Genomic DNA, 12,762 nt, shown 5'->3' with positions numbered 1-12,762 from the left:
AAAAAAAAAAATAGGAGTTAAGCTGAATCTATTTAGAACAAAATACCCTGTATTTGTACTGTAGTGAGGGTGCATAGCATTTAATGGAGAGTGAATAGAGGGGAGTGAAAAAAAAATTCACATGAAGATTAAATATGAATGAAGCTGTCAAAAAAGAAGGGGGAATTAAACTTCCAATCATGCCTATTGGGATGTCTAAGTTAGAAAATATATAGAAATGGTGAATATAGAAATGTCAGTGTCAATGGCTTGTTTTTCTCTCTTCTTTCTTCAATGTTTGCTTAATGAGGCAGAAGTCTGTTTAAGTTCCTAAATTGGTGCCTGAACACCTTGATTTTCTTGCTTCCTCTTTTCTGCCTCCCTGGAGAATTATCTACATTACAGTGAGTCAAAGGGATGAAGATTCGCAGCCAGAGAAAAGTATCATTGAACCCCTTCTTATCACCAGAAAGCGAAGGGTAAAAAGGGGCTCTGTCTCAACCTTGCCTGTCCATCTGGGAGACATGGACAAATACTCAAACCGTTTTGAGTCCCAGCTTCTTCATCTTTAAGATGGAGATATTAGTTGTATCAACTATACACCAAAACCAATATTGCATAATAATTCGGCACAGACAGGCAAACCTGCTCTAAAACAGCTGGGTTGGATCGCATTCTGGTAATTTCCTTTTATATACAAGTTGTTTGGGGCTTCAGGAAAACGTGGTGAGAAATGAAACATGCTTCATCAAGCTCTACCAAAAATAATTAAGTACAAAAAATATGTAAAAATTCCAGAGACTTTATAAATGGGGGCATCATGTGCTTGTAAATGCAGGATGTGAGCAGGGGCTGAAAAACCACAGAATCTGGTGCAAGTCTCTATGTGGGGCTTTGAGGTCCTTTGACCCACCCTGAGCAACTACACAACTCACCCTCCTCCACCTTAAGAGAGGAGTAAAGCTGCTCCTTGGAAAAACCAAACCAAAGAATAACCCGAGGAACACCAGATGCAGAGGAGGGGAGCTACTAGAAACCAGGGCTTTAACTGAGACTTTTGTATCAATCAGCAAGACACCAAGTACTTCTGTTCCGTGCCACCTGGAATACTGGAGGCCAGACCTCACCTGCAAACAGAAATTACAGTGTCCATCTCTGCACGGGGCCCACCAGTCTGTGACTAGTCCTACAGGCAGAGTTCTCCTTCACTTTCTCATTCTCCATCTTCAATGCAAATCAATTAATGAGGATCACCAGATACTTGACAAGACCTTTGACATGGAAGACAGAGACAAAGTCACACCAACAAGAACAGAAAGAGTCCTAAAGAAACCATCCTGTCCAAGAATGAGAGTAGCGCTCTCTCGCTCACTCTCTATATATACACACATATACACATATGTATATGCACACATAATTAACATTCTTAGACAAAAAGGTGTCCTAAAACCAAGATACTATAAAAATAAAACATTCACAGAGGTGTTGTGAAATAAAATAAGACATTCACAGAGGTGTTGTGAAATTAAAAACATATAATTAAAAAATAAATTGAAGGGTTAAAAGAGCAAGTCAAAGGGGATTTCCCAAAATGTAGAGTAGAGAAAGAAGGGGTGGGGATAAAGGTAACCAAGGCAGACTTACAAGACCCAGTGAATACAATTTCCAGAAGGCGATGGATAGCCTTAGTGGCCCCAGTTCTTCCGAGTCCTCTCCTCGCACACACACCATGGGCAGAGGGTACTTCTCTGCTGATCTTAAGTGGGTGGCAAGGACAGTGTGCTGTCGGCATGTGAGGACCACACTGGGAGGCCACTAGTCGGGGGGCCACACGGGGCAGACTCACCCCAGCGGACTCACATGCAGGGAAGTGTGCGGCCGCAGAGCTAAGCTGCGTGTGGTCAGTCCAGCCATAGTGAGAAAGCAGAGGTGAGGAGTGGGTGTTGTTGTGCACTGTGGAAGCTTCTAAGTTTTGAGGAGGTCCGTTACATAGTACCTGATGACTGAGCTACAGAGCTAATAAATGAAATTCATCAAGTTACCAAAGAAATAATGAAGTTTTTCTGGAGCTGTAGATGTAATATTGCAGTTTGAAAACCATCAAAAAGTGTCAAACACAATGAGTAATACTGATCACAACAGATAAAAATCACGTGACACAATTACAGTAACAAAGCGGATAAGAAAGCACTCCACATTTTTTAAGGGCATTGGTAACGGTAAGATTAGTAAGAATCTTCATACAACGTAGAGAAGTCAAAAATCACGAACTATTAAACTTACAAAAAGTGGACAAGCACCTAGGAGACAATGGGGGAAGGACTTCAGAATAAGGGAAATTTATCTTCACCTGAGAATTCTGTATCCAGACACTCTGTAGTCAGGGATAGAAGTAGAATAAAGAGATGTCAGGTCGGTATGATCTCAGAATGTCCCATTCCCAAACATGCTTCCTTAGGCAACTCCTAAAGGCTGCCCCTCCAAAGGAGAAAGGGGAAAGGATTTGTGAGACGGATCGCATGAAGTACTGGGTCTCCAGGAAGGCAGAATGCTTACCAAGCAACTGGATCCAAGGAGGTCTGACGTGAGGCAGGTGTCAGATGCAGAAGAGAAGAGACTGGAGAGTTTCAGAATGGCAGAGTCCTTGCAAACTAAGCCCAACGAAAAAGTCAGCACTTGTTTCTTTCAACTCCACACTTGTAAAGAGTTGTGAAATAAAAGAAGTAAAAGCCATGTGGAGGAGAGAAGTACGTTTATAGTCAGAATATTACAAATCAAACGCCTGTGGTATTAAAGATGAAGGAGCTGGGAAAGTTTGTACAGAGATGTTCCAGTTTAAGGACCACATTATTTTTCACAGGAGTGCATCTACAAGTAACAACTGACACGGGAAAATCAATAAAGAGATGCATACAAAAGCTGCCAGGAAAAGCCAAAAAAATTAGTCAATGCTGAGCCATGGGAATAATTTTGGGGAGGGACATACAGTAGGCGTTTTCATTATGAATTATGCATACTATTTCATATGTGAACCTGTATACATATTATGTGAGAAGAAAATCTTAAGGACAATGGCTTAAAATAAACTAGAGAGTTTTTGCTAAAGAAAAGGAGACACAAGGACCTGGCTAAGCTGGTCCTACTGTCGTCAGTTGTCAGGAATCAGACACATGCGGCTGCCTTTTCTACGAGACTCAGACAATAAAATTACAGAGTGAGTCATATTGTCCTGGAGGTTAACAGTACCCTTTGTAATAAATTGCTCACCTATCTACAATGAATCAAAATTTATGTATTTCCGAATAGCAAATTTGTTTTTAAAAATATTTTTTCTTCTACCTCCAGAGAGGATAGGTTATAGGACTAGTCTGTTCCCACAAAACAATCCTCTATTTAGAAAAGAATGAGGTCCACAGATATTTACAAGAAAAGATTGTTTCTAGTGGAAAACTTGAGACGTTTAGGCTAACATTTTGAAATTTATAACTTATGATTTGTTATTACTGACAAAATTTGAAATGTGAAAGGACAATGATTATTTATACAAACTTGTTTATATGCATAGTCAGGTTCTGTCTGATGCAAATCTGTCCAACATTATTGCTTATGTAATCATTATTCCTAACGTCCAAAATATATTTCTGAAGGTCCCACAGGAGCCAGGAAATACATAATTAGCAACACATTCAGACTTATGTACTGAGAAGACCAAACTTAGGAATTCAAAGCAATCAGTTAATTGGGTCACTCTAGTTGTATTAGGAAGCTACTCTATTCAGGACTAGTAAGTCAAAATGGTTATGAAATTAAACAGAATGATCAATCCTTTCACCAGTTTTGATTTTATAATACTATGCAATCACTTTCTAAATCCTACACTTTCTATCTCCCCAATGTGTATCAATAGATATGCTTAATACCATGTTTATAATCACTTATGCATCATATTGATAGACCCTGGGTAAGGATTTTTGTTAAAGATCACCTTTAAATGTGAATAAAAACTCTAAATAGTTTTAAAAGCAAAGAAAAATCTCAAAAACATCACCAATTATTTCATTTCAGTTACAACAGCTTTTCAATCCAAAGCTCTGCTTACTTCCTAGTCTCTCAATGTTTCAGGACTTCAGAATTCTCTTTATTATTTTGTACAGTGTTAGATGCATCAAGAAAAAATGCTGATTCTCCAGTACTCCAGGAACCAAGCAGCTCTCAGAGTTCAACATGTTAAATCATAGGAAACTATTGACAATAGGCGTAAAATCCAAAGGGCACACCTACAGCGAAGTGTCTACCTACCTGTACTAAAGGTATTAGACTGACCTGTTTAAAATGAGATTTAAAATTATGGTAGTTGAGATATATCCAAAATAACAGAGGAATGCAATTTTTAAAGAAATAAAACTAGAATTGGATACAAAGCTGGACATGAAAAGACAGAAAGCTTCAGTAAAAGTATCTGCACATCACAGAATATAATAGGAATAATAAGATTTTATGGACCTCCATATTAATTTTAAGGGCCTCAGAAACCTCATAAGATTATCTGCACATCTTTTAATTATTCTTACTTGATGGCAACATTTTATGTCTTCTAGCTTTCTCAATTTAAGAAAAGGTGAGCCCAACAATCCTCCATTCACAAATTGTCCCCAATTTTTTTAAGGAAATATTTGTTTTAGGAAAAAAAATCTCAGTAGTCCATTTCACCCCAAACCCCAATATATTAATGAGAACTTGATAGCATCACTAGATCAATTTTTTTTTTTTAGATTAATGAATTTTTGAGCAGAGGTATTTCTGGGGACTCAAGGAAGATCTAAACAAAAAAAAAAAGACACCCATGGCCCAGACTTGGCTTAAAATAGCCCCCACCCCCATTTTAACATTTGCTTATCATGTAGGGCGGATATCTGCTCCTTTTAGGGCACTACAGGAAGATACAATAACGCTCCATAATACCAAGCTAAGTACATAATGTAGATAATGCCCCCGCATGGAATCTGGAAAATCTAGTTAATCTTCCAGAGGCCAAGGAAGTGTATATCCCTGCAGGAATAAACTTGAGAAAATCTGGGAAAAATGGACAGCACCACTCAATGCAATCATAAAATGTAATTATTTCTCAGGCTCATTTATGCATGGGAAAAAGGTTATCTTATTCTCAAATAGTCTGAAGGAATAAAAAATGGTCAGTGATGAGAGACACTGTCGCTTTGGATAGGGGATTACAGCCCATCTGAGGAGAGGGTTGGAGACAAGTGGAACCAACTTAGAAAGTGCCCTCAGGGACCTGTGAGTGGGGCAGCTCTGAACCCATCAGGAGCCGCCTACCAGTGGTTCATGCAGTCAGGCCCTCTCTAGCATCTACCATAGAACCAAATGATAACTCCCTGAGAGCTAAATGAGAGTACCTGGAGACACTAAATATTACGGGATTGTCTTCTCAAACTGGTCAACTGTTGAGATTCACTGGCATTTCCACTAATTAGTTACTATTGTACAGATAGGAGTCTTGATATGGTCCATTAAGAGGAGTATACATTTTCTACTTCAAGGTTTTCCTGGTCAAGGGCAGGTGTTCTCCTGCCTGTTTGCCAGGGTGTGTGCTTTCCCGAGGGGTCTATTCTGGTCTTACATAAACTCATATTGACATGAAGAACAGATGGGTTCCCGCTAACTAGCCAATCAATCTCACAAATGCCCCCAACTCCTATGGCACACCATTGTTCTTCCAGAGCTCCCAATCCTCAAAAAAATAAAAATAATAATAAAAAAAGAATTATACTATTTTAAAGGAACAGGTAGATGGAGGAAGGAGCACCTACCATGTATCTGTTATTCTCCGAAGCCTGCCACATAAGCCAGCTCTAACCCGTAAGCAGAGCCTTCTACCAGAGCTGCAACAGGACATGATGGGCCAGGCAGACAGAAGGAATCTGCACTATGGACATTCAAATTTCAAAACCAGAGCCCACATGCTCATTAGACCACCCTGCCCTGACCTAAACCTTGCTCTACATCCCCCATCTCTAAAAAGAGAGACAAATGTGTTGATGCTGTGGCATGCTCAGATCTGACCGTATGCTGTCAGAGTGGACTCCTTGACCAACACATGAATCATGGACAGTCCCGTCAAAGATCTGAGATCAACCAAAGTGTCTTGGTCCAAAAATCTTTGTGACCAAGAAAACCTCTATTATTTCTAGCTCTGCTGCCCAGATGACCTATCTACACTATGGAAAAGTCAAACAGGGGCACCTGGGTGGCTCCATCGTTGGGTGTCTACCTTCAGCTCACATCATGGTCCCGGGGTCCTGGGATCAAATCCCACATTGGGTTCCCCCTGCTCTACGGGGAGCCTGCTTCTCCCTCTGCCTCTGCCTGCCCCTCCCCCTGCTTGTGCTCTCTGTCAAATAAAATCTAAAAAAAAAAAAAAAAAGTCAAACAAAGCCTATGCATGTTCATAGGTATCTATGCAGCTACATTTAAAGATTACCCAACTGTTTCTAAACATTTAGAATTATACAGCTTTAGCTGTATCTCCCCAGATAGGTCTCTATGCTCTATTGTCAATAAAGGCAAGTTACTCCAACACATTCCTAGATATCTAAGAAGGAGGTGACATCTGTAAAATTATATGGGCTGTGAGAAAATGTATTAATATTAATATGACCACATAGTTCTTCAGTATCTTAAGCATTTCACATTACAGATGAAGAGATAATTCTTTGTCTTTCCATTATTGCATACTCTAGCATTAGACGTAGCTTTCTGATTTACAGATATATTCAAGGATACCCTTGAAAGAGGGTAAGTTCTGAGAAATGATTACATGCCTATTTCAAATACTACGAAATTGCATTTTATGAGTGTCGCTTAAAACCCAAAGACTGGAGCAAAACTCACATTGTGACGGGTGGTCTCTGAAGTAAACCTAATTATCCACATGTTTGGCCTGCGTATCATCTTGACCCATAGCCAGAAACTAATACAGGGAAATGCAGAGATAACAGGACCCCGGAGGGCAGATGCAGGCCAAGGTGAGAGTGGTTGTCGCATTCTGAACTCGCCGAGGAGGTCTGCTTTAACACCAGCTATGCTCCAAACTTTTTAAAAGGCATCCAAAACTAATGATGTACTGTATGGTGACTAACATAATAAAATGAAATTAAATTTAAAATAAAAAAAGAACCTAGATCCCAGTTGCCTCCTTCAACCTGACACTGAGCCCGCAGTTGAGAGTGAATAATTCATCCTAGTGTTGAGAAAATAATTGAGATGCATTTTACATATCAGTGTCCTGTCCCTTTGTTATAGAACGCAGAATCTGAAATACTGCATTCAAAATTTTCTTACTTCACTCCTTTGAGTTTGAGACACAAATACTAGCTTTAAAACAAAACAAAAGCAACAACAAAAGACACCCCCTCATCTTAGTGTATTTATAGCCACAAGAACAGGCGTGCATGCAGAGACTCCACTATTGAGAAGAGGAACAGTGCCAAGTCCTGAAATAAAGAAGATCAGATCATCCACCTCGTACCACCAACTGTAGCCCCACTATGAAGAGTATGCATTTTTTAAATATTAAATGCATAGTAGGACTCACGTGGAGGGGCCTTGGAGCAGAGTAAAAGTAGGCAGTGGGCAAGGACTTCAGGAAATTTAAACCATCTGTGCATCTCTTCAGTTTATAGTGTATTCAAGAACCTGCAGAAATACAGATAAATACCTCTGCCCGTGCCCATTTCCTCAACAGACGCTTTCTCCGAAAGTTGTTTACGGGTTAAGGGGGCTAATGTGTTATCACATACACAGGATGTAGCGCCACGCCTTCTGTCAGCCTTTGCAGCCTCTGCATTCTGTGAAGAGTTCTGTTGGGACAGCTCCCGTGAAAACAGGAGACCATCAGCCCGCAGAGCAGTGGGGTAGACGTCCTCTCGATGCCAACTTTTTATTTGAAATGGAAACTAGAAATGATTTCCTGAAGGCGGTGGATTGGGCAGGACACGTAAACATCTACAGGGAGAAAGTTGTTATTTATGTGTGTTGAGGACAACCACAGCTGCTCCTGTCTCCGTCCCGCACAAAGTTTCTGGACACTCAGAGCAGGTGTGGAGGCGGCATGAAGGAGCTGCCCCCCCGCCCAAGGAGGTCAGACGGAAAGTGCGACTGGATTGGCAAAAGGCTGCTTTCTCCAACCCCAGGCTCCATGGAAGGTAGGTACACCCCTGACCCTCTTCCAGCCGCTATTGCCGGCTCTGTGCATGCTGACATGAGAATCAGACCAGCTGAGCGGGTCCATGAATAGCCTTGTAGGGGCGAAGCCAGGCAGCAGGGCACACTCAGGAGCTGGGGAGGCATGGGTGGAAAGCAGAAAGTCTTGGCCCTGCCTCCCTTGCCGCTACCCAGCCTGGAAGGGTTGCCTGGTGGGAGCCTGGGGATACAGTAGCAGGAGGAGGAGGCAGGGCTGAGGCACCGTCACTTCGTTGACAGCCAGCCCGACTCCAGCGGAAATGTCAATCACAGACCCCAACAAAGAACCATGAAGAGGAAGAGGATCTCAGTTATAGGTCCCAACAGGAAAAGATGGACACAGCATCTCCTGTGAGAAACCTACTTCCCTTGCAACTCAGCCAAGGAGAAACCATCACCACCATGAACTCTCGCTTTCCTCCAAGGGGCTTTCACTCAGAACCACCCCCCCCATTTCCCTCCTCCAGAAAATAATGTTCTTTCATTTGTTGGACTTGCCTATGGTTTTGCCCTAGTTTGCAGGTCTCAAACTGCATTTCTCAGATATTATAAAATAAACTCTTAAGGAAAAAAGAGAAAAAGAGAAAAAGACACTGAATAGGAGGCTCCGTTTACCCATGAAATACACCCAAAGCCAATCTGCTTACTGAAGCTTCATAGCTACTTTAAGTCCTCATTCCTACCTCTTCTCTCCCTTTGTGCACCTTGGGGGTACTTCCTTTTACTGAACCCTGCTTTTTCCACATACTGACTTATCACTTGTTCCTAGTGGGGTAAGGGGGGGCAACCAGTCATTAGGTTTGGTCTTCACCCCCACTTCCCCTGGCGTTGACACCTTCTCTGGACAGTCAGGCCCAGGTGGTGTGGCACTCGCTGTGAGCAAACATCCCCAAACCACAGCTCCAAGCTGCCTTCTCGCTCTCCTCCCTCTGCGCCCCCGGCCATACGTCCATCATGCTCAAGCCTGCATTACACGGCTTTTCAGCTCCCCCCCTCCGCCACTTGGCGGTATAAATGACAACTAGGAATCGCATAGATTTACGGTATACAGCTTGAGGTTTTGACAAACATAGGCTCTGTGAAATGATCCCCAGAAGCACGCACGTGTGTGTACGCATGTGGTGAGAACACTTAAGATGTACCCAGTCAGCAAATTTCCAGTAGACGATGCAGTATTTTGAACTATTTATCACCCTGCGGTGCATTGGATCCCCGGAACTTACTCACCCTGCATAAGTGAAAGTTTGTACCCTTCCACGTACACCTCCCCATCCCACCGCCCCCCCCAACCACCATCCCACTCTCTGCTTCCTGAGTCTAGTTTAGATTCCACAAGTGAGATCACACAAAAGTTGCTTTTCGGTGTCTGCTCCTTTCACTAAACATAGTATCTTTCAGCTTCATCCATGTGGTCATAAATGGCAAGATTTCCTTCTTAAGGCTGAATATTCCATTCTATGTGTATGTACATAACATATATGCATACGTGTGTGCATACATTTTAGGTATGTACTGACAAATATTTAGATTGTTTCCTTAGATTAGCTATTGTGAATAATGCTGCAATGAATGTCATCATGCAGAGATCTCAGATACTGATTTCATTTCCTTTGGATAAATACCCAGAAAGGGTATTGCTGGATCACATAGTTCTATAACTTTTGATGGTCATTGTTTTCCATAAGGAGTGTACCCTTTCTGTATATCTTGAAAGATGATTTGTTGGCAAAACTCACTGAGCTCCTATCATATCTAGACAATTTAAGACGGTCAACTACGGAAACTGTACTTTTTAATCTTTCCCAGAATAGAATCCAATATATCAACAGCAGGAAAAATGAATGTTTTCACTAAGCTGGAAGGGTTTTTATTTGGTTTGGTTCTTTAGTATAAATGGGATACACATAACAGACGAGAGAAGAGAAACTTAGGTCTCCTTCCACATAATAGTGTATGTGTTTTAAAGGATATTGACCAGAATACAGAAAGGTAATATGGCTATTTATATTTGAAGATAACACTCATTCAGTATTCAGAATAACTCATACACTGATAATCTAAAGCTAAGAGTTTCATTTACGTCCATATATGTGTCATTTAAAGGAAATTTTCAGAGTACATGCAAAGCAATTTAGTGCAATTAAAAATTGCTTAGCACAGTTTTTGCCAGTCTAATCAGCTTAAATACTGCTGCATCAGCTCTTAAAAACTAAGGAAATGCAGTAAATATTCAACTTTTATCCCCAATTTAAATAGTTTCATATTCTAGCAATTGACAAAGGCAAAACCATAGTGGAAATCAAATTATAATAATCTACATAATTGCCTTTTAAGTGGTCAATGATATTTACATGTTTTAAAAGTTTAGCTTGATAATTATATATACGTATACCATAGTGGCAAATAAATGATGCCGAGACACTCATTAAGTCTGCCAAAGTTTTGCCTTTCCTGAATAGTGGAATTTATGACACATATATAATCTCCTAATAGTGATATCTATAGTGTTATTATACATGTATATGTGTGTATATACATACACACATATGTACATATATACACTCACACACACATTTATACACATAGATATATACACAAATATACAAACACCATCTCCTATGCTTTGAATAGTGTTTTCAAATAGTACCAACATTTTGCCCTATATCTTCAAGAATGCTGAACATTGTGTAGTGTGGTGCAGAGTCCCACTGGTCTTTGAAAGAGGAAATCTGAACTGAAATCCAATAGGCCATTTTCTGTGTTTAGTATCTAGCTAGACACAAGCTCATTTGCTTCTAATGACTCATTTTTTTTTTAAAGATTTTATTTATTTATTTGAGAGAGAGAATGAGAGACAGAGAGCACGAGAGGGAAGAGGGTCAGAGGGAGAAGCAGACACCCCGCTGAGCAGGGAGCCCGATGCGGGACTTGATCCCGGGACTCCAGGATCTTGACCTGAGCCGAAGGCAGTCGCTTAACCAACTGAGCCACCCAGGCGCCCTCTAATGACTCATTTTTAAGCAACAACCCCAACCTACAGGATCTTGATAAGACTCAAATATGACTGTCTTGGGAAACATGGAACCAGAGACTGTCAATTATTGATAGTTCACTAACTCAAATGTGAAATATCCATGGAAGATAAAACATCATTTTTGTGTATTCAAACTATATTTATCCCTAAGCTTATTTTAGGCTTACTGTCCATCTTCTGCTATACCAAGGAAATTCTACACTTCGGAGTCTCAATATACTACTAGAAAATGGTGTGAAGTTACAATATCAACATTTAGCATTTACTGAAATCATAGCATAAATATTAAAATCCTTATCAGCTGTTACACAACTTTAAAGACATCAATAATACATTCTTCATTGCCACAAAGTAAATTGGTACTTTTGCTTACTTTCTATTCAATATCAACGTAAACATAACATTCATTCAAATTCAAACTCATACAAATTTGTATACCTCTTTTTCAGAGACATTGGCCTATATCAAAAATATAATTATTAACGACCTAATTCCAAATTAGTCTGTTAATATATTTATATGTAAAGCATTCTGCAAAAATTATAAAGTATCAATTCAGGGCCTGTTTTATTTATTTTTATTTTATTTTATTTATTTATTTATTTTAAGATTTTATTTATTTATTCATGACAGAGAAAGAGAGAGAGAGGCAGAGGGAGAAGCAGGCTCCTGAGGAGCAGGGAGCCCGATGCGGGACTCGATCCCAGGACCCTGAGATCATGACCTGAGCCGAAGGCAGACACTTAACCATCTGAGCCACCCAGGTGCCCCTCAGGGCCTGTTTTAAAAACTCTGGGGTGTATGACATGAGAAAGATGAAATATGAAATTCTGTGTATGGTATGATGTTTTCTGTGTAAACAAAAACCAACTTGTTCATGACACCAGCATCACCTAATTTAGGCAAAAATCTGGGGCTTACCAAGGGTGCATTTTCATTAAAAATACAGTTTCTTGGATCTAGAAGCTTGAAACATTTTTTTTTCAGTAGTAGCAATGATTATAACAATGCAGGCATTATTCAACGTGTGACTTGTGATTCAAGAGAAGAAAAATCAAAGCTTACTTGCCTGAAGTCACTGGGGTAGTAAGAAGCATAGTCAGAACTCAAACCCAAGACCTACTGCCTATAATGATAGGGTCTTTCTCAAACCCGGTTATCTATTTTGAAACCTTTGTGGACTAGGGTTAGTGCCTATTTCACAACTGGACAAATCAGTCAAAAAACCAGCTATCAATTCAGAAAGCTGCTTACTCATCAAACCTACAAACTGTTTTTATTGATTTGATCAACACTTCAGTTGTCTACTTAAGTCGCACAAAACCAAAATTCGACACAAAGTCCTAAAACCTCAGCATAACAGCATTTCCCCCCCGCCCCGGCATGAAACCTCTGGAACGTTGCCACCCCCAATGCCTAGGGATGAAAACCGTGTCACCTCCCTGACCGCGCACTCGTTTCTGAGAGAGTCCTTAGAAGAGCTCCCGATA

The sequence above is a fragment of the Mirounga angustirostris genome, unplaced genomic scaffold, assembly GCF_029215605.1.
Source record: "Mirounga angustirostris isolate CCGP_5_RB_7025 unplaced genomic scaffold, mMirAng1.0.hap1 SCAF_6, whole genome shotgun sequence".
In the NCBI taxonomy this organism is placed as follows: domain Eukaryota; kingdom Metazoa; phylum Chordata; class Mammalia; order Carnivora; family Phocidae; genus Mirounga; species Mirounga angustirostris.
This window is presented reverse-complemented; position numbering follows the sequence as displayed.